Raw genomic sequence first — 24,265 nt, 5'->3', positions numbered from 1 at the left:
GTAGCTGTCTTACATAAATGCCAGAGGCCCGGAAAATTTAAATTTTCCTTTAATTTGTTTTTTAATTTCCAATTCATATAACTCAGCCACTGGAGGCATATATTTCTGAATACTCAGGAGAGAGAGCACCAGTTTGTAGTCTTGGCCTTTTGATATACATATAAGGATGTACATATACTTTTGTGGCATTGCAAAGTGCCAATAATAGTTTTTCCTCATTTGAGTAAGAATATTTTCTCATTGTTATGTAGACGATAAATTTACCTTTATAACAATGTTTGACTGTTCATTTTTTCTTTAAAGCTTAAAAATTGATCAGAAACCATACAAGATACCTTTGTTACAGACATTTAATGAAATGCATCTAAACAATTTCAGGTTGGGATGATTATTTTCATTCTGAAAAAGTTTTTTGTTTTATTATGAAATACACATGCAATATTAGGAGAAATGATATATAATAAAAACAAACTCCTGAACACCAATCAATTAAAAAACAGCCTTGCTTTTGAAACTTCAAGGGTGACCATCCCTGAGTCACCTGGGTGGTAACTAATAATACGAATTTTGTATTTATCATCTCTTTGGTAGCTTTATGGTATTATTACAGTGCTAAATTGTTTTCTAAAGTGTAGGTACAAACTGACATTCCTACAGCTGTGTATGGCTATGTGTTTCGCTTGACATCCTAGCCAAACTGGTTTTGGGCAAGGATTTATAAATCCTTAAAAAGTCTAATTCTCATATAGAGTGCATTATAAGTCAGTAGAGGAATGTAATTACACTCAGAAATAAGCTTATATATGGGCACCTGGGTGGCTCAGTCGGTTAAGCCTCTGACTTTGGCTCAGGTCATGATTTCATAGTTCATGGGTTTGAACCTTGACTCGGGCTCTGTGCTGACAGCTCAGGGTCTGGAGCCTGTTTCAGAGTCTGTGTCTCTCTCTCTCTACCAGCCCCCTACTCACGTGATCTCTAGGTGTCTCACTCAAAAATAAATATATTTTTTAAAAATTTTAAAGAAATAAGCTTATATAATAAATAAAAGAACAAACTAGTAAATGCAAATAAAAGTAATAGCTAAGATGTTGGGAAATGGGTTTATTTCAAGGGCTTTCAGAGTGTGTCTAGTTTCTTTGATCTTCCATGCCTGTTTTCCTGTACCATCTCTGAGGCACTCCAAGGCTGTGGTACAGATAGAAGTATACTACTTGTTTGGCAACCAAATTGCAGAATCCTGCCTACTCATAATTGAAAGTTACACCAGTCTGAAACTGATTCCAAAAGATGTTAAACTACTACCTCCTTCGTATTAATCTCACCAACATATAATGAAGTATGTGGTTATTTTCCCATGTATTCTGGGGGATATTAGGATGTTGTATACCACTTAGAATAAAATCCAAAATTGTAGAGTGTGATTATACTACATTTTATAACTTCATTCTCTATTATTTCAGCCTTGTTCTTTGAATTTTTCAAACTCACCGTGTTATTTTGCCTCTGCTAAAATAGCACATGCTGTTCTTTCTTTGTATAGACACACCCCTGCTCTGAAGCATAGTGAGTGAATGAATGAGCGGATAATGAAAAACTTCATTGATATTATGTGCTACATTTGTAATGCTTTGGACTTTGCCGCAGGGATCTACATGTTCCAGGTTTCTCTTATCAATGTCAAAGCAGGATCCACAACGCCTTTTTAACACATTTCATATCTAAATACTCCAAAGCAGCCTCTTACAGACTTAACGTACTTTATTTCTCTTGGATTCTTTCTGTTTATTGAAGAATCAATGTTTTCCCTTACACAGCTTTTCCCACAGTCTGGGTTTCATGAATAGCATTTTATACCTTATTCTTAAAGATGACATTTAAAACCTTATAATTTATACAATTTACCAAATTTTATACAAATATTCATATTTTACCTTGTTAAACTTTAAAGTAATAGTAGATCTTGTTATATGCTTATATTTAGTTTTTTTTGCTACATTTGCATATTTGTGCTATATTTTTTTGCTTGGGTGAGATAAATGATAAAAGCCTCAAATGATACTAGTTCTTATTAAGTGCTAGCACTGGGATTGGTGTTTTATAGGTATGAAGCTATTCATTTTTCACAATAACACTTTAAGCCAGAAATAGTTTTTCCCAATTAACATGGAAGGACATTCACCTCAGGGAGGTTAAGTAATCTGTGTAAGGTTGCACTACTAATAATTAATCCTGGCGGGTCTATTGATTCTAACCCAAGCTCCTAGCCACCAAATTATGCATTTCAATATTTTTAGGACACAGCCACCCCCACAAAACATCATTGACACATTTAACTTATAGTTTCGCTTCTCTCTGATATTTTCTAGAGTCTATCAATCTCTTTCTTTTATTCTCTCTCTCATTGTGATATATCCACACAGAAACTAAAGCAGTATTCACCTTTAAAAAATATATATATATATGACATATACACAGGAGAAAAATTGAATTTGATCTGTTTGATTTGTAATGCTGTGGTTTTCATAACTTTTTAATCACTTTGACTTAGACTGAAATAGTTTTAAAAATAAAGTGAGTATCAAGAAACAGACTCTTAGCTATAGAGAAAAAACTAATGGTTACCAGAGGAGAGGTGGGTGAGGGGATGAATTAAATAGAGGTTGGGATTAAGGAGGGCACTTGCTGTAGTGAGCACCATTTGTTGTATGGAATTGTTGAATCACTTTATTGTGCTCTTAGAATTAATATTACACTGTAAGTTAACTAATGAAAATGTACAAAAAATAAACTGAGTAGATATAAATGAAAGAGTTGTTAGGTTTTTGTGGTATCCTAGAGGGTTCCTGAAAATAACCTACCACTCACTGTTGGCACTGTGGGTTATCAGTTACAAATTAAGTACAGATTGTGGCAGTTGGCATTTCGTACAAGGAAGTGATTGCCATAATCTCACCATGTTAGGGCTACTGTTTGGGTCCAATTTTAATGTTCTGCATCATACATACAGTTATGATGAAGATGTATCCAAGTTGGCCAGTTAGGGAGAAACTCAATCTTTTTCTCTTTCCTCTCTCCCTCTCTCTTGCCTTGTTTTTCTGTCTTCTATCATTGATATTATACACACTGCCTATACAAGGGGTTTTACACATAGTTATATAATCTGAAAACATAGTAGTTGTTTAGGAAGGGTTTTCTTCCCCAAATTTTAAAATTTGAGGGAGTTTTTGTCTTTTTGTAGAGGATACTGTATAACATAGTATAATGTTATAATGTTTCTATAGTTTTATAGCAAATGCATACAAAATCTCTTTCATTAAATTCTGGTTAAGTGTGATCATTTACTAAGCATTATCCCTTTATTAGGCTTTTCCTTTACTGGGAAAGTGAATCTGAAAAAGAAAATGGAGGAAGTGCTTCTTGTTCAGACTCTCCTGTATGCAAGAGGAATGTTTAAACTAAATGACATGTCTTACTGCACTTGAAACCATTCAGCCTTTGTTATTCACATAAAATCCAGTGCTTTAAAAAAACCAGACTTTAAGATGACAACCGTGGTATGACAGTTCTCCTACACCCCAGGAGCATTTATATTTATAATTGAGTAATAGATATAGTTCATTTTTGAAGACTGTACCAGTATATACTTATCAGCCATGGTAGGTACTGAGCCACCCTCATTGCCTTTAAGTTCCATGTGAAGTAAACCTCAGTTTAGCATAAAACAAGAAACTTAAAAGCTTTTAAATGGGTCTGTTTTCTCACTAGATTCTTTATATTAGACTTAGGCTTAATATAGCTCAGGTTTTTATTGTTGTTTTCAGGATTGGCCTCTTCTTCGTTACTAAATAGATTAATGCAATAAAAAAATTAGAGAATATTATCTGGAGAAGACATTATAGGTTGGCTCATTTGACACCTTCTTCCTATTCTTTCTCTCTTGCCCGTTTTTACTCTAGTAGGAAAAAAAAAATGTCTTCATGTTCTCTGACTCCCTTAAAGCTAGAGTGGCTAATGAGGTATAATAAATTCTGATGCCACAGCCCATTCTACTTACCTCCTCTTTCTGCTCTGGTTGCTGGCAAGGTCTCTGGAGCTATAAAGTTATTGCGCTTACTGGTAACCAAGGGCATAGGGAATCACAGATACCCTGTATCTTATGCCACTGAAAACCTGACCAACTTATTAACTGCTTACCTTCCGACTAAACATTACATGGGGTGGGGGTGGGGGAATAGGCATATTTTTTAAGCCAATTTAGTTGGCTTTCTGCAGTTGAAATTAATTCTAAATAAATTATAATCTAAATACGAACTGTAGACGAGTAGTAATGCTCACCTAGTTCATTAAATAATGCAAAGGTAGGTCTCTAACCATGAAAGAAAATTTAACAGTAAGAAAAATTTTCTATCGCCCAATTTTGAAGTAAGAAAGAAAATTTGGACTCTTCCAAAAACATTCAAAAAAGTTATTAAACAACAATTTTTCTTTAAAAAGTATCCATTTGCCATAATATGTTGGATATTCACTGGTTGAGATTTTATCATTTAATCATCTTTCTCTTTCTAAGAGTACTGGAATTTCCCGCCTACAATGTTTATGAGGGATAGATTATTCCACCTTTATTTCTAGCGGGTGCACACAGATTGGCTAGATCCAGTTAACATGACCTATCTTTCTGAACAAGATAATTTTTCCAGGTTAGTAAATATGAAACAGTCAGAGCAAGCAGAGCCTATGGGTCTCAATTATATGGCTTTTATTTGGCTGTTCAGAAAGCAGAATTTCTCTTTCTTGCTGCTTTTGAACACAGGAGCATTTAGTAGAAGATGCTAACATATATTTGGAGACACAAAGACTGAGTCCTTCACAAAATAGATGCAAGATTAAGGAAAAAGAGCTGAGAGTGATGCATGTCCTATTTATGTTGCTGGAACTCAAGATGCCATCCTTTGTTGAAACTAGAATAACCCACACATTGTACAGTGAAGTAATTTTTAAGTTACTTAAAATTATTTAAATTTTAAAAATTACCTTTATTTTAAAAGTCTGAATTAGTTCATTTTTCTGTTACTTGAAATATAATGACTTCAGATGTATAAAATATCTGCTTGCTTTGTAAATGGTAGTATTAAAATAAAGGGGATTATGATATTTGAAAATACATTGTCACTATTATAGTATTGTATTCTTTCTCTTTCTTATGCCACATATGTCTAAATAAAGGTTTATTCCATTCTCTGGAGTATTTTATAGCGCTTTCTCGACAGACAAGGAATAAAATTGAAACTACAATATTACCCTGTAAAGTCACTGTCCTATGTGCATGATTTTAAATCTTCTGGTCAAGAAACGTAGGGAAGAAAAAAATTGGTTCAGTTTTATATTTGAACTTTACATCAAGCATAGATTAAAACTACTTCAACCTTTGACCATTCAGTGAAGCAACCTAATAATTCACTTTATTTTAAAACTTCAACTGAGAGTTCAAGAAGATGGTTTCCAAGTTCCTGACATTGAGGCCCCACCTTTCTCATTTCTATGCACAGACTTTTCATAGGCGGAGTCTTACATGTTTCATGAGCTGAGATACTGAGTGTTTGAGAACACCTCTCTGCTTTGAAGGTAGAGTGTACCATTAGTCTCATTGTCATGAGTCTAATATACACTGTAGCTAGGAATAGTCTGACGTATCTGTATGAGCAGGTTTGCACAAACTCACTGGAGTTGGTGGACTAGTGATAGCTGTACATGGCCAGACTTTTAACTTTTTAAAAATTCCAGTATCATTAAAATACAGTATTATATTAGTTTCAGGTGTACAATATAGTGAATCAACAATTCCATACATCACCCAGCGCTCATCTTGACAAGTGCGCACTTTAAACCCCATCACCTCTTTACCTCTTTCACCCATCTCCCCACCCATCTCCTCTCTAGTAATTATCAGTTTTTTTCTGTTTAGTTAGGAATCTGTTTCTTCATTTGTCACCTTGGGGTTTTTTTTCTTTGTTCATTTATTTTGTTCTATATATGAGTGAAATCATACGGTATTTGTCTTTCTCTGACTGACTTACTTCACTTAGCATTATACTCGATAACTCTATCCATGTTGTTGCAAATCGCAAGATTTTATTCTTTTCATGGCTGAATAATATTCCATTATCTATATCTATCTATACACACACGTGCACGTGTGCACACACACACACACACACCTCATCTTCTTTATCCGTTCATCTATTGATGGATGAATGGTGTTTCTATACAAATTTCAGGATTGTTTGTTCTAAATCTCTGAAAATGGTGTTAGTGTTTTGATAGGTTTTTCATTAAATCTGGAGATTGCTTTTGGTAGTGCAGATATTTTAACATTTGTTCTTCCAATCTATAAGCATGGAATGTCATTCAGTTTCTTGGTGTCATCTTAAATTTCTTTCACCAATGATTTTTTAAAAAAAAATTTATGTCTTTATTTTACTTTGAGAGACAGAGAGTGAGCAGGTGAGGCGCAGAGAGAGAGGGAGACACACGATCTGAAGCAGGCTCCAGGCTCTGAGCTTTCAGCACAGAGCCTGATGCAGGGCTCGAACCCACAGACTGTGAGGTCATGACCTGAGCCCAAGTCGGATGCTTAACTGACTGACCCAATGATTTATAGTTTGAGAGTACAGGTCTTTCGCCTCTTTGGTTAAGTTTATTCCTAGATATTTTATTGCTTTTGGTGGGACTATACATGTAATTATTTTCTTAATTTTATCTTCTGCTCCTTCATTGTTAGTGTAAAGGAATGCAACAGTTTTCTGTACACTGTTTTCTATTCTATGACTTTACTGAATTCATTTATCAGTTCTAGTAATGTTTTGGCGGAGTCCTTAGGGTTTCCTATATAGAATATCATGTCATCTGCAAATAGTTTTATTTCATTCTTACCAATTTGGATGAATTTTGTCTAGTTGCTACAGCTAGGGATTCCAGCTGTACATTGAATAAAAATGGTCAGAGTCAACATCTTTGTCTTGTTTCTGACCTTAAAAGGACAAGGTCTCAGTTTTCCCCCATTAAGTATAATGTTCACTCTGGGTTTTCCATAAGAAAAAGTATATTTCATAAGTACATTTCATTATCAAAATATCCTCCTTGACCTCCCTTGTTGAGGGTTTTTATCATGAATGGATTTTTTAGTTTTTCAATGCATTTTATGTATCTTTTGAAATAATCAGGAGTGCCTGAGAGGCTCAGTCAGTTAAGTATCTAACTTTAACTCATGTCATGATCTCATGGCTTTGTGAGTTCAAGCTGTGCTGATAGCTCAGAGCCTGGAGCCTGCTTCATATTCTGTTTCCCTTTCTCTCTCTGCCTCTCCTCCACTCATGCTCTGTCTGTCTGTCTATCTGTCTCTCTCTCTCAAAAATAAATATTAAAAAAAAGAAATGATTATATGGTTTTTATCTTTTCTCTCATATGATGTATATGATGCATCATGTTGACTCATTTGTGAATATTACTGGGCTTACACCCCAGGAATAAACCCCACTTGATTATGGTATATATTTTTAATGCATTGTTGGATTCAGTTTGATAGTACTTTGTTAAGGATTTTTGAATTGTGTTCATTAGAGATATTGGCCTGTAGTTCTCTTTTTATGGGTGTCTTTATCGGTTTTGGTATCAGGATGATACTGGTCTTGCAGAATGCATTTGGAAGTTTTCTTTCCTATTCTAAATTTTGGAATAGTTTGAGAATAATTGGTATTAACTACTCTTTAAGTGGTTAGTAGAATTTACCTGTGAATATGTCTAGTCTTGGACATAAAGTCATTACAATCAAGAGAAGAGATGTAACTGATTTTCCTAATAACACCCCACTTATTTCAATGAACAGATCATCTAAGCAGAATATCAACAAGGAATCAATGGCTTTGAATGACACATTGGGCCAAATGGATTTAACAGGTATTCAGAACATTCCATTCTTAACAGCAGAATACATATTCTTTTCAAGTGCACATGGAACATTTTCCAGAATAGATCACATATTAGACCACAAAACAAGTCTCAACCAGTTCAGAAACTTCAAAGTCATGCCATGCATCTTTTCTGAATTCAAAGCTATGACACTAGAAAACAACCACAACAACAAAAATCCCTAAAGATCACAAATACATGAAGGTTAAATAACATTCTACTAAACAATGAATGGGGCAACCAAGAAAATAAAGAAGGAATCAAAAATTACATGAAAACAAATGAAAATGAAAATGCATCTTTGGGATGCAGCAAAGCAGCTCTAAGAGGAAAGTTACAGGCATACCTCAAGAAGCAAAAACAAAAACAAAAAGCAAAAACAAAAAAAAACAAAAAAAAAAACCCTCAAATGAACAACTTAACCTTACACCTAAAGAAGTTAGAAAAAGAACAATCAAAACCCCAAGCCAACAAAAGGAATGAAATACTAAAGATAGGAGCAGAAATGAATGATATAGAAGTTAAAAAGCCCCAAAAGGATAGATCAATGAAAGCAGGAGCTGGTTCTTTGAAAAGATCATCAAAAGTGATCAACCTTCATCCAGACTCATGAAAAAGAGAGAGAGAGAAAGGGAGAGAGAGGACCCTAATACAAAAAATTACAAATGGAAAAGGAAAAATAAAAACTGTATCACAGAAATACCAACAATTGTAAGAGAGTATTATGGAAAATTATAGGCCAACAAATTAAACAAGCTAGAAGAAATGGATAAATTTCTTTGTCCATTTCTTGTAGGAAGAAATGGATATCTTCCTAAGATATTACCTACCAAAACTAAAGCAGGAAGAATTAGAAAATTTGAACAGACTGATTGCCAGCAATGAAATTGAATCAGCAATCAACTCCCAACAAACATGGCCAGGTTTTTGAGCAGCACTGAGTTTGGAGCATTCGTTCTCAAAACCAGTCTTGATGTTTGATCTTTGAGAACCTGTGTTACTCTTATGTAGTCACTTTCTCAGAGACCACACTAGATTCTTGCAATTTAGCATGCGTGAGTATCATATGGGACAGTACGTTGAAAATGCAGTTTCACACACACCATCTATAAATAATCCCTATAAGTATATGCTGAGGTCGTTCATGAACAACAGTTGAAAAATGTTAGGATAGATATCCCCATTTCCAGATGATAACTGTTAAAAACTGAGTAGACTGCTTCAAAACTTTATACTTTAAACACACTTGCTTTTAGCCACTTAAAACACAGAAGAAATTCTATTTTTCCATAAATTTTCTTTTAAAGCAGATAGATTTGGAAAGGGTGAACAAGGTAATTACTTCCCTCTCAGAATAAAGCAAAGGACATTGTTCTCTCCTTCATGCCATGGAAGAAGCTCCAAACGATGAGAAAAACAGACACTTCAGTGCTATTCTCTCCTCTATCAAAAGGCTTGCAGTCTACTAAAGGAACTAAAACAAGTTGTAAGTAACTATAATCAAATTGAAAGACTTCCACTTTGTAAGAAGGGAAAGGCCATCAGAGCTCAAAAATAATGGAAAGTACATTCAACTTCACGTCCTGTTAAATCAATGTTCTACACAAGTGCTTCTCTTTTGATGGCTTTTATTTATTTTTAATAATTCTAAAAGTCACAAAGTCATCATGAGGTACCAGTGTGGTATTAATTTCCTTAACAAACAGAAACTTTGTAGAGCTTAACATAACTTACACTCTTTGGATCTGAATCTAATAAAGGCTTAACATCCACTTCTGAAGATGTAAATCCTATCTAAATTCTTCTTCAATATTTAAACAACAGGGTGAAAAACATTAAGAAAATTCATGTATTAGCCAAGGAATTTATGATTGGTCAAATTCTTAACTGGAAAGAACAGTGGCAGAAAAAAAGGAAAGAAATGTAAACATTTTTATAACATAAACTGAGACAAATGGAAATAGAGTGAACAAGCCATATGATAATGGTGGATCATTGGACAACAACTTCAGAAGACAGGGCACCATTAAAATTAAGGTGATACAGGTTTCTCAAATATTAATAGCCTCAAATGAAAAGTTAATCATCATCTTAAGAACATACAGAACAGTGTTTCTGTGTGGAGTGAGAGGCAGAGAAAGAGAGAGACAGAGATAGTGTTTGGTATAACAATCTTCTCAGCTCTACCAGTATAAGTGAAAAATTCTTGCCTGTAATGTCATCTTTAAAACTGAAAGATGTCTGGCCGCTTGGGTGGCTCAGTCAGTTAAGCATGGGACTTCAGCTCCCAGACTAGTCTGTGAGTTCAAGCTGCACATCCAGCTCTGTGCTGACAGCTCTGAGCCTGGAGCCTGCTTCAGATTCTATGTCTCCCTCTCTCTCTCTCTCTCTGCCCCTCACCTGCTCGTTCTCACTCTCTCTCTTTCTGTCAAAAACAAATAAACATTAAAAATTTTTAAAAATAAATTAAAAATAAAATTGAAAGATGTGGGATGCCTGAATGGCTCAGTGGGTTAAGCCTCTGACTTTGGCTCAGGTCATGATCTCAAGGTTCATGGGTTCCAGCCCTGTACTGGGCTCTGTGCTGACAGCTCAGGACTGGCGGCTGCTTCAGATTCTGTGTCTCCTTCTCTCTTCACCACTTCACCCCTCATGCTCCATCTGTCTGTGTCTCTTTCAAAAATAAACATTAAAAAAAATAATAAATAAAATAAAATTGAAAAATGCTATTTTCATTTTTCTGTACAGATCTACTTTCCAGTGCCCAACTTTTTAAATATTTTGTTCTCTATTACTTTATTCATTTATTAAATATTACAATGCAAGTTCACTAGACTGCACTATATACAGATTTTTTTAAAGAGGTACAAAGCTCTATAAAGGGCACTCTATGTTATTTGTGGAAAAGAATTTAAAGTAGTATAATGATAGAGGTGGGCATATAATGTAGTACTACATTAGAGGAAAAGAGAAACTGTAGGAAGTGAGGAGATAAGAAGATAACAAAGACTTTCTAGAAGGTAAATGATATCTATTGTTTATTGAAACATATATGAAAAAAAGAGCTAGAAGGAAACAATATGTGCAAAGTAATAATGTCATGAGATATATGTAGACTGAGGATAATAAACACAGAAAACCTGCACTTGTGGGTTCATTCTGAAGTTTCAAGTTATTTGGTCATAATTGGTTAGGACGTATTATTTTTAAATGTTTATTTATTTACTTTGAAAGAGACAGAGGCAGGCAGACAGAGAGAGGGAGAGAGAGAATCCCAACCAGAGTCCACACTGTCAGTGCAGAGGCCAGCATGGAGCTTGATCTCACGAAGTGTGAGATTACGGCTTGAGCCAAAATCAAGAGTTGGATGCTTGACTGACTGAGCCCCCAGGCACCCCTGGATGGATTTATTTTTAAGTGTTGTAGTGATTTTAGAGACTTTGCAATATATAACCAGGAAATTTGAATTATGTCAGTTTATAAATATTATATTGTGGGCAGTATTGATTAATTACTCTTTCAGAGAATGCTATTTTCATGAGATTATATAAACATTATATCTTAGTTATTAATATAGACTACAAAACATTTATATAGCCTTTTATTAGAAGAAAATAGGACTGGGGGATAGAATATCAAAAAAAGGGGGAAAAGTTCTTACCAACTCATAGATTTGTCTTTTCTTGGAAGGCCATTTTCTCTCATGACTCAGAGCATATTATGCCATACTTCCTTTAAAATTATAGAAGCAATGGATATATTTCCACGAACAAAAAACTTTTATATATTTGTTGACATTAGCTTTACAAGTTTCTCATACTTAATGCATAAGTTCTCCAAAGTTTTAAGTGGAAATCAGCTTAGAAATCAGAACTGAGAAGAGGAGGAAAGAAAGGATTGCCACAATACTAACTACAGAATATACAAATTTTCTTTCCTTCAAATTGTCGGTTAGTGATTTAATCTTTTATTGCTAACATAATACTAACTTAAAATCTTTGTGAAATGAATCACAAGGGCAGATAATTTTCCTTTTATGCAATAGCCTGTGTTTCAGGACTACTGTTCTCTACATAGTAGTATTTTTGAAATTATGTGATTTTTGATAGATGCTAAGTGGGTATTACTATGTACTAATGGTACATGAGAATCTTAGCAACTCAGATACTGTGACTTCCACTTTGTTGAGAGTTCAAAATCTATCTTTTTGAACACCTTTAGATTAGAAAAAAGATCAAGATAATAACCTAACTTTACACATCAAGGAAATAGAACAAACAAAACCAAATTAGCAAATGGAAACATATAACAAATATGAGAGCAAAAGTAAATAAAACAGAAAACAATAGGGAAAAGTAAGAAAACTAAGAGCTTGTTTTTGAAAGGAAACAAAATTGACACACCTTTAGGTAGAGTAAGAAAACAGGAGCTAGAGCTTAAGTAAATAAAATTAGAAATGAAAGAGAAGGCACAAAAAATGATACGGTAGAACAAATATTATCGAAATGTCGATACTACCCAAAGCAATCTATATATTCAATTCAATACCTAGAAAAATAACACCAATATTCTTCACAGAGCTAGAACAAGCAACCCTAAAATTTGTGTGGAACCAGAAAATAATCCAAATAGCCAAAGCAACCTCAAAAAAGAAAACCAAAGCTGGAGACATCACAATTCCAGACTTCAAGCTGTATTACAAAGCTGTAATCCTCAAGACAATATGGTACTGGCACAAAAACAGACACTCAGATCAATGGAACAGAACAGAGGACCCAGCAATGGACCCACAAACATATGGCCAACTAATCTTTGACAAATCAGGAAAGAATAACCAATGGAATAAAGATAGTCTCTTCAGCAAGCGCATCTGGGAAAACTGGACAGCAACATGGAGAAAAATGAACCTGTACTACTTTCTTACACCATACATAAAAATAAATTCAAAATAGATGAAAGCCTAAATGTAAGACAGTAAGCCATCAAAATCCTTGAGAAGAAAGCAGGCAAATGCCTCTTTGGCCTTGGCCCCAGCAACTTCTTACTCAATACGTCTCTGGAGGCAAGGGAAACAAAAGCAAAAATGAACTATTGGGACCTCATCAAAATAAAAAGTTTCTGCACAGTGAAGGAAACAATCAGCAAAGCTACAAGACTTATCAGATAAAGGGTTAGTATCCAAAATCTATAAAGAACTTATCAAACTGAACACCCCAAAAAACAAATAATCCAGTGAAAAAATGAGAAGACATGAATAGGTGCTTTTCAAAGACATCCAGATGGCTAACAGACACATGAAAAGATGCTCAACATCACTCATTATCTGGAAAATACAAATCAAAACCACAATGAGATACTACCTCACACCTGTCACGTGTAAAATTAACAATTCAAGCAACACCAGATGTTGGCGAGGATGAAGAGAAAGACGAACCCTTTTGTACTACTGGTGGGAATAAAAACTGGTGCAATCACTTTGGAAAATAGTGTGGAAGCTCCTCAAAAACTTAAAAATAGAACTGCCTTATGACCCAGAAATTGCACTAGTAGGTGTTTATCCAAAGGATACAGAAATGCTGATTCAAAGGGGCACATGCACCCCAATGTTTATGCCAAAGCTATTGACAATAGCCAAAGTATGGAAAGAGGACAAATGTCCATTGATTGATGACTGGATATGTATGTATGTTTGCACACACACACACACATATATATATATGCAATAGAATATTACTTGAAAATCAGAAAGAATGAAATCTTGCCATTTGCAACAATGTGGATGTAACTACAAGGTATTATGCTAAGCAGAATATGTCAGAGAAAGACCAATTTGATTTCAATCATATATGGAATTTAAGAAACAAAACAGATGAACATAAAGGAAGGGAAGAAGAAATAAGATAAAAACAAAGAGGGACACAAACCATAAATAGAGAGAACAAACTGAGAGTTGCTGGCGGGGTGTTGGGAGGGGAGAAGGGCTAAATGGGTGATGGTTAGGAGGGTACTTGTTCGAATGAGCACTGGGTGTTCTATGTGAGGGATAAATCACTAAATCTTATTTCTGAAATCATTATTACCCTATATGTTAACTATCTTGGATTTAAATTTTAAAGATAAGTAAACACTTACTATATGATAGAGCAATCCCACTTCTGGGTATATATTCAAAAGAGATGAAGTTAGGGTCCTAAAAATGTCTGCACCACCCATGTTCATTGCAGTATCATTCACAATAGCTAAGATAAAGATGTGTTTACAATGGAATATTATTCAGCCTAACGAAAGAAGGAAATCCTGCCATTTGGATGGACTTTGAGAGCATTATGCTAAATGAGATAAAATCAGACAGAGAAACATAAATAATGTATATTCTCACTTGTATGTGGAATATTAAAAAGCTGAATTCACAGAAACAGAGAATAGAATGGTGGGTGCCAGGGGCTTGAAGCTGGGGAAATGGTGAGATTTTGATCAAAGGGTATAAGCTTTCATTCATAACATGAGTAAGCTCTGAAGAATTCATGCACAGTATAGTGACTATAGTTAAAAATATTATGTTATATACTTGAAAGATGCCAAGAGGATAGATCTAAATGTTCTTATCACATACAGGCCCAAAAGGTAATTATGTGAGGTGATGGAGGTATTAAACTCCACAGTGGTTACCATTTCACAATAGATAGGTGTAGCAAATCATTATGTTGTACCTTAAGTTCACACAATGTTCTATGTCAGTAATACCTCAATGAAGCTGGTAAAAAGAAGATATATTATAAATAAACATTTAACTTGGTGCTTTATAAGTATAATTTATGTGCACACTGTAGAAGATAATTGTAAAAATATACTTGCTAAACACTGCCATGACATTAATGATATTAATTATCTATTTACATTCCTTAGGAGTTCTTACAATTTTTTTGTTCTTTAAAATGACATGGTCTTTCTTATTCTCAGTTTACTTTTATCTCAGTTTTGTTAATTACATAGACATTCTATTTTTTGAGATTTTTGGCCCCAATAGCCCCATTTTTGGAAAAAAAAGTATCATTTTTTTAACTCAATATCCACATGAATTTTTAAAAATTTAAATGAAAAATTTTTTGACCCTAGAACCACATATAGGTAGGCTCTCTAATTCTAATTATGCAAAAATGATTAGACATTTCTGTCAACATCTCCAAAACTCAGGGTATATTTTAATCAATAATTTAGTATTTTTACATCTAGTTTTCAGAATTGGCTGTGTAGTCCTTTTGTATATGCATTTATAAAAAGTTAAGCTGCATCAACACATGGCAAACTGGTCAGAGTTACACACCATACGCATTTATAGAGGGCAAATTTTTCATCATCTAAAATTCTCTTAAGGTTAACTTTGCCATAGGACGCCTAGGTGGCTCAGTCAGTTAAGCATTGGATTTCGGCTCAGGTCATGATCTCATGGTTTTGTGAGTTCAAGCCCTGCATTAGGCTCTGCACACTGATTGCATTGAGGTTGCTTAGGATCCTCTCTCTCCCTCTCCCTCTCTCTGACCCTATCCCACTCACGCTCTCTCCATCTCTCTATAAATAAATAAACTTCTAAAAATTTAGAAGTTGTGTAAATCATGTAACTTCAGTATTAAAATAAAATTCTAAATGTAAATCACAAAAACTTTCAACTGATAAAAAATTATTTAAAAATAACTTAAATGTCAATGTCTAACTGAATAATTGTATTCAAAAACTTTAAAAATTATGTAGTTTAAATTATGCATCTTGGAAGAGATGCTGAAATATAAGAAATAGGGGACAATTCAATTCTCAATATCAGTTTTTTTATAATCACTATTTTCTCATTACTTAATAAATATCCAAAGATTTTTCCATTTTTTCTAAATAAACGTAGTACCTTTTAAAAACAACTGCAAAACAAATGAGAAATTCTACTACTCAACAAGTACTAAAATGCTAAGAATACATAATAGATTATTGCACTATGTTTAAAACCAAAACCAAAAATTTCTTCTATCTTCTAAGACAGGTGAAAACTTTGACTGGATAGTTAAGAAACAGTTATTCAATTTGTGAGGAAACTTTATTTCTTACATTTCATGTATTCTAGATATAAATATTATACTTAACTTCTGTTTTCTAAACATAGTCCAAAAAGTTGAGTATTTTAATTTCAATAAAGCATCTCTACAGACTCCATTCTTCATGCACATTCTGTTATTTTCAGGTAGTTACTTAAATAAAAGGGGCATAGTTCCTACGGCAAGTGAAATTTTGGTAGGACAATTAACACCTTTTAGAGCTTGTGCAAGATAGTCATTCATTATATTTTGAACACCATTTCCAACTATTCCTCAAAATAGACCCAAATGAGGATTTTGCCAGTATTTTATACCAGGGCTCATTAAAATATCAAAAACTTTTATTTGAATCATCAATTTAATTGAAGGTAAATCTTAATCTACTATTTCCCCCAAAATAATATGAGATGGGGAGGTGTAGTTTCAGAACTTAAGGGCTAATAAAATAATCCATTTTCTTCCCAAAACGTTGTTTTGATATTACTGAAATGTTGTTTCCTTTTATTAATGTCTTCAGAAAGAAGCTATGACCCTTCCTAAATAGAAAAGTAAAAACAAAATAAAACAAAACACAATAATCTAAAACATAGGTTGTATCAAATAAACAAGTTTTAGACAAATTATAGCAGACTGCCTAGACAAGCTAATTTCAGCTTATGCTTTTGACCAAACAAAACAATTATATATGACACAAAAGTGCCAAAAGCATTTTAATTACTTTCTGTAGTTACAGAATTTCATTCTGTTTATGTACTCAAACTATCACTGATCATCATTTTCTCCTTTAAATGGAATAACCTTATGTCTTGAATATATCTTCAGTTTAAAAAAAATGACTTGATCTCAGTGTTTAAGATAATGGAGAAAAAAATACCTTTAATTTAATTTAACTTCTCCTACTTGTATTTACCTAGATGATATAATTTAATTGGAAAGAAAATTTGGGCAATAGGTCATTAAGTATATCTAATAGAACTTTGAATGCATTTGGATATGGGAATGAAGGTTGTTGTAGTGAAGGAGTTCCCAGAACATCTGTTATTTAATGTGACAGAAATCCACTCATATCAAGTATTACCACATTTTTGAATCATTTCAAAAGGCAATATTGATGGAGGCCTGTTCCATTTTTCTCTTCATGTTTTTCTTGGATCTTGATCAGACAGTATCTCAATTCAAAGTGGATATATGATGCCAATACAAATAGGATCCTCTTTTCCTTTCCACTGCTGCACTACATCCTTGTAATATGTGATGTATAGTGTGGAGATAGACTGATATAGTTAATGAGAGGTGACAGAAGGCAATAAGATACAAAGTTCTATAAATGCCGGATGTGAAATGAAAATCTATATAAGTTGAACTCCAATAAAGCATTTTCATTTTTATTTCAGCTCTTGTTAATCAACTGGAAGAGATATAACCACATAGGTCAATAAATTTTCCTACTAGCTATTAGTCTTTTAAAAACACACATAAAATATCATAGTTTTTCAAAACCTATCTTCATCTGGTATTTTTTAGAAACCACCTAGGGACACATGGGTGGCTTAGATAGTTATGCATCTGACTCTTCATTAACGCTCAGGTCATGATCTCACAGTTGTAAGATAGAGCCCTGTGTCAGTCTGCACTGACAGTGAAAAGCCTGCTTGGGATTCTCTTCTCCCTCTCTCTTGCTGCCCTTCCCCTACTTGTGCTCTGTCTCTCAAAATAAAATAAACATTAGGAGTCATCTAATTAGTCCCTAGACCAGTATAAGATTTTACTAATACTAGGAATTCAGGATGTACATAGGCTATACTTAAGAGACTACCTATCAATGTTCCTGTTGAAATGCATCATTTTAGAGAAAATTTAGATTCTTCCTATATTAGTATTCATATGGCAGAAAGTAAGTTTTATTGGTCTACTAAATTAATCTATTTCAATTTTCTTGATGCATTAAATAAACACTATCTTAAGAGTATATCAAATTTATAAATTGGTCTCATGAACTATGTAAGGAATATCTAAATAAGAAGATAGTATTTAAATCAAATATGGTCTGAAGGATAACTACACATATCATATTTTTTAAATGATATTACCATTGACCCTTGAGCAACACACGGGTTAAAGGTGCTAACATCCCTACACAGTCAAAAATCCACATATAACTTTTGACTCCACCAAAACTTAACTAACAATAGCCTACTGTTGTCTGGAAGCCTTATTGATAACATAGTCAATTAATATATATTTACATGGTATATATTTATATACTGTATTTTTACAACGAAGTAAGGCAGAAAAAAGAAAATGTTATCAGGAGTATTATAAGGAAGAGAAATATATTTACAGTACGGCACTGTATTTACCAAAAAATATTTGAGTATAAGTGGACCTGAACAGTTAAAACTTGTGTTGGTCAAAGGTCAACTATAACTTGTTCAGAGAAAAAAGCAGTCAGTTGTCAAAGCATTAAATTAGTACTCACAAATATAAATAGTGAGATGTAATAGACACTGAGTCAGCATTTGGTGTAAGAATACGAATTGGTGCAAGATCGAGATTTCAGGGGTAAAAAGATGTTTTAAAGAGCCAATAGTAATTCTTTTTCTTCTTTTTGACCCTTTGAAAGATATCAGTGGAGTGTAACTAGAATATTTCATATGGTTATCTCAGTATGTTCATTTGACCTAATTAATGATTCAATGTAATATTTATAAAGCCCCCAACAAAGGGTATGACTGATTGCAGATCTGCAGTAAAATGTGGTTCATTTACTCTCTAAGTTTAGAGGATAAAGTAGAGCAGAACCATGTCAACTGCAATTGTTAGTCTTAAATACTTTCTCTGTGGTTTATAATAAGATTGTGAGGATAATAATTCTGTTCCCATATTACCTCCTTACCTGTATTTGGTACACTTTATAAAATGAGACTTTGTGAGGAAGCTAACTTTGCTTTGATTTGGCTGATAGTATCTCTTGGTTAAGACTTCATTGGATTTAAAGATGAATTTTTGGAAAGAATTAATATCATAACAAGCTTAATATAATCTCCTTCATGATTATTTTATATCCATCATACTTATTTCATTAAAATTAATTCACTTTTTATAATTCTAAAGATGAGCTTCATTTACTTGAGTTCAGTTTTTGGTGCATATTTATAAGTTTTGGTGAATTTTCATGGCTCAGTTTATTTCTTCATGACAGAGATGTACATTAGTTATCACTATTCAACATTTTGTAAATTAAGAAGGGAATTTTGATGTAAAATAAGTTAATTTAAATTTTGAAAACATTAGAAGAATATTAATTAAAGTATATGTTAATCCTGCAATTACAATTTCAGGAATTTATTCTAGAGAGTCTAAGGAATGAGGATGTTCATTCAGTACAGTATTGTTTATATTAATACAAAAATAAGTACCTGGAGATCACCAAGTTATTTAAAGTAAGAGAATGGTTAAATGTGTTACAATATATCTATACACCAGAATATTATATAGTTGATAAAATGGATGATGTAGATGTGAATGTACTAATAGATCATTTGATCTAAAAACTATTTTACCTCTTCTCAAAATGGTTAATCCTAATCACTTCCTAAAGTGTGGTACCTCAAGAAATATTTTACTCTTCAATTTGTATACTATAAACTATTTTTATTTTTGGCCCATTGCTCAGATAACATGTTAAAATACTTTTTATATGAAAAAATGGAGAAATTAATGGACAGTTATTAGTTGTTGGAAACCCTATAATTAAATAAACTCTATCACTGAGGGAAAAAGGCTCAAAAAACAGTGATTAAGTAATAGTTAAAACATATGATTTTATTCCTGATAGAATACAAATGCAAACAATGTCATTTTTTTCTATTTCTTTAATAAAGTTAACTGATTTTAAAAATTGTATATAAAAATTTATCCCTGACTATAAACATTCTCAAATTTTGCAACAAATAAGGTATTTTAAAATCTATAAAGAACCATAAAAGATTTAAGATTTTACCCTATTTCTAAGCTGAATGGTTAGCCTGCCACAGTTTTTTAAGTATGCTCTCAGAAGGTGCATGCAGGACTTCTAGGTAACAGCAAAAGACTATTTCTCACATTACAGCAAGGAGTGTGAACATCGTATTTGCAGTGGTCCCTCCTGCACTTCAAGTCCTATTCAGCCACACAGAGGTATCCTGATATATGCCTGCACCCAGGTTACATTATAGGACAGAAGCCTCGAGCTTAGAAAATCCAAATAATTTATAATGACCAATAAGCATGCCTATTTCCTTTGAAAGCAGATGAACTCTCCATATTTCAAGACTGTTTGCTACATAAGTATCTTCATACATGCTTCTGTTTGCTAGATTTACAGAAATGTAAGAGATCTGTTGAGAAATGTCTCCTAACAATATCCACTCTTTGTTTTTGTACCGTCCTGGGGCTGGATTTTTTTTCATGACTAAACTCTTTATTAGGCACTCTAAAAACCTGATGATAAGAGACTGGGACCAAATCCATTCAGTTGTCTCGTTCAGCAGTTTAATTAAGTCTACACCAATGAAACTTCAAACTGCATGATGAGACCAACCTTTGTTTTTGGTTTCAACCATGACTTTAAGGGTCCCAGATTAAAACAGTCAAAAAACTCTGTAAACTACCAGGGTCTAACTTGAAATACTAAGTGTATTTATTGGTCTAATTGGTATTTTTATATTGAAGTTTCCTCTTGGTTAAGGTATTCATTCAGTACAGAATGATATATTAGTAAATATATACTTACCTTGTTCCACAAAGGGGACAATTAAGGTAATTCTGTCATCCAAAACTGTCCTGGTGAGTGAGCTGAGTCTGAAATGGCATTACTGATCTCTTTAGCTAAAGTTATGGATGCATTTCATAACACCTTTTATAATTGTATAATTCCTACTATAGAGACAATTACCTGCATTGTGTGTATGATAATGTTAGTACTCCCTCTCTGAGAAATTTTTCTAAGTGTCCAAGAGGCAGCTAATTTAGGAGAGAACTTCTAAAGGTCTGAGTGCTACATGATCTACAGGTGGTGTCTCCTTAAGCAATTACAGGTCTGTTATGACCACTATTAGGGTGTGCATCACTGTTTTGGGGAGGGTGGCAAGTTAATGCCTAGGTTACACACAAGAAATATAGTCCCAAGGGTGTACATTGTGCCCTGGAAAGTAACTGTGATTTAGAATTGTTAGGCTTCTCCAAATGGGACCTACACTAGCAGAGGTAACAGTTGCCTCCCTTGCTCCACTGATGCATCTCTGTTGGTACTGGTAAGTCTTCAAAGTCCCTATTCAGTCTGAGTGTTCAAACCTACCCTTTGTTCTTGAGATATTTCCTAAGAGCAGTTAGACCAACCTGTCCTTTGTCCATTCCAACAATCAGGTGGTATTTGCCATGGGAGGTGATGATATCCAATGGAAGAAGTAAGTCATGTTATGCTACTTTTCGATTGTTGCATAAGAAATCACCAAAAAGTTAGCATCTCAACATAACATATGCTTCTTCTACCATAGTTTCTATATGTGAACACTGTGGGCACAGCTTATCTGGGCCCTCTGATTCAGGGTCTTGATAAGCTGTAATTTAGGTGTTGTCTAGGTCTGTGTTCACATCACATCACAGGCTTCACTGGGGAAAGATCTACTTTGAAGCCCATTTTTGTTGCTGGTAGAGTTGATTTATTGTAGCTGAACAACTGGAGTTATCTTCTTCTTGTTCTTGTTCTTGTTTTTCTTTTCCATGACTGTTGACTAGGAGCCATTCCTAGCCATATGACTGTCTCTATGCACTATCTCATTTAGCAGTTTACTTCTTTAGGCCAACAAAGGGATTTTCTCTGATCATGCTAGCAAAGCATAGTGGTAATATATTTATTAACATAATCACAGGAGTCAAAGACCATTATCACTGCTATATAATGTAACGTAATCAAGGAAGAGACATCTCATCACTTTAACATACATTATTGTTTAGAAGCTGGTCTCAAAACCCATTCCACTCAAGAAGGGAAGTTGATGGTTACAGCAGTAGTGGAGGACATAGAGTTGATAGAAGCCAACTTACAATTTTGCCTACCACAGAGGGCTGTAGGAATGAGAGTGGGAAAAACAATCCAGAGTGGATGGCTTAAAAAAAGTTATTCTCTCCCCTATACTGTCAAGGGCTTACTGTATTCCCTGTGAAAGTGATGGGATAATTGTTTGCCCTGCCTCTACAAAATTAGTGTTTCTAGGAGCTACACTATAACTTTTATTCTAAACATACCCTCTTTGCACTCGGGGCTTTCATCCAGAAGAATCAGGAGAAAAGAGACAAGGGTAACTTTCATAAAACTAATAGAGACCTATTATGTACCTTGTATAAGTCTCTGTGGGGGACTTGACAAACAATATATTCAACTTGTTACTTCTTTCATTACCCTCTGATCATTGCTAGGAATAAGAGGAGAAGAACTCTTTCTGGGGACAGCTGCATTTAAATGACCAACATGTATTATTAAGACCAGAAAGAGGTAATGGACGTAGGGTCGGAAACCTTTTTGAGTGATATTTGAGGAGACTATTCTAGTGTTCAACAATACCAAACACCTGTGTATCTTAGGTACTGTGGAAGTTTCATTAGAGGGCACTCAGCCCATTGTTGAATGGCTTTTGCAATAAAATTCATATCATTTTCAGACTGCAAACGATCCAGAAAGTCCAATATTATACAGATTAATGTTAAGGGTCATAGTGGAGTGGACAAAGTCAGCGGATGAAACTGGAGCATCAGTCCTATAACCTAGAAATAGTACACATAGAGCTCCAATCTATGATGATGAATGTATTGTAACATCTGGAATGATGATAGATTTAAGCAGGCAGTAATTAGTGCAATCTGGTTAGTGCAGGTTCAATCAGCAACTTGGTTTCAGTCATTCTCATCAGAGAATAGGCCCTTATTATGGGCAGCAAATAGTGACTACTTTTCTAGGGCTGCTCTAACAAATTACCACAACTTGATGGCTTAAAATAACACAAATTTATCTTCCCACAGATCTAGAGGCCAGAAGTCCAAAGTCAAGATGTCAGCAAAATTGGTTCCTTATGAAGGCTCGGAGGAAAATTCTGTTCCATGCCTCAATCCTATCTTCTGGTGGCTGCGGACAACCGTTGGTGTCCCTTGGCTTGTAAATATATCACTTCAGTCTCTTCCTCAGTCTTCATGTGGTCTTTCTCATTGGGTGTCCTCTGTGTTTGTATGTCTCAAATCTCCCTCTCCTTTCTCATTTAAAGACACAAATTACTTGATTTGGGGTGCACATGAGGTCCAGGATAATCTCAAAACCTTTAACTTAATCACATCTGAAAATGAACTATTCCAAATAAAATAACATTCATAGATACTAGGGGTTAGTACTTGGTTATATCTTTTTTGGACCACTATTCAATCTACTACAGTGACCTCAGCAAGAAATCATGATTTTTTCCCCCCAGTTTGTGGCCCCAAAAAGATGTGCTTTTATTTGCCAGTTTAGTCTTCAGCTAGGATTAGGTTAGAAAGGGAGAAAGGAAATTGAACACACACAGAGAGAGAATGACTGTGTGATTAAGCAAGTCTTTTCACTTGCTTTCATTTTTATGCCACATTGTTCATGGCTCAACTAAAATGTTTTTCTAATGTTTTCTGTCTGCCCAAAGCCCTGTATGGAATTGCAAGTTCCTCTTTGCAGAGAGTATTTGTTTTAGCTTTTGGGACACCTTCATTTAGTTGCCAAGGAGCCATGGACTTTTAGCTAGGACCATGGAGCTTGCCTTTCCATTACATAATGATATCCTTTTTTCAACACTCACTCTCCCCTGAGGGAGAAACACACCATGTGAACAGCTTGGTTTAATGCTTTCACTGATCAGCCTTTAAAAACTGATTGTTCTATTCTTGTTCACTAAGACATTGGGATATAGCCTCTCCTAGTTCCTCACTACTAGGGCAAGAACGTGCACTATGCTGATCCTAGGGAGTCATCTTGTATTCCCTCTCCTAGCCCAAGAGGCTCCCATCCTTCCTCTTTTAGAAAACCATTTCTGTCAACATTATATCCTCAATGCCAACCAATAAAGAGCTGTGAAAGATCAGAGGCGCCTGGGTGGCTTAGTCGGTTAAGCGTCCGACTTTCGCTTGGGTCATGATCTCGCGGTTCGTGGGTTCGGGCCCCG

General features: G+C 34.3%; 1 long non-coding RNA gene across 1 annotated transcript in view; it reads left to right on the top strand.

Moving 5' to 3' along the window:
* Positions 1-23,269, top strand: part of LOC144225867 (uncharacterized) — a 97,640-nt gene extending 74,371 nt beyond the window's left edge. Inside the window, exon 3 of the long non-coding RNA XR_013333445.1 lies at positions 23,106-23,269. This is a non-coding gene — a long non-coding RNA (uncharacterized LOC144225867). The remainder of the gene's footprint in view (positions 1-23,105) is intronic.
* The last annotated feature ends 996 nt before the right edge of the window (positions 23,270-24,265 follow it).

Source organism: Crocuta crocuta, unplaced genomic scaffold (assembly GCF_008692635.1).
Source record: "Crocuta crocuta isolate KB4526 unplaced genomic scaffold, BGI_CrCroc_1.0 scaffold131, whole genome shotgun sequence".
Taxonomy (NCBI): domain Eukaryota; kingdom Metazoa; phylum Chordata; class Mammalia; order Carnivora; family Hyaenidae; genus Crocuta; species Crocuta crocuta.
This window is presented reverse-complemented; position numbering and strand designations above follow the sequence as displayed.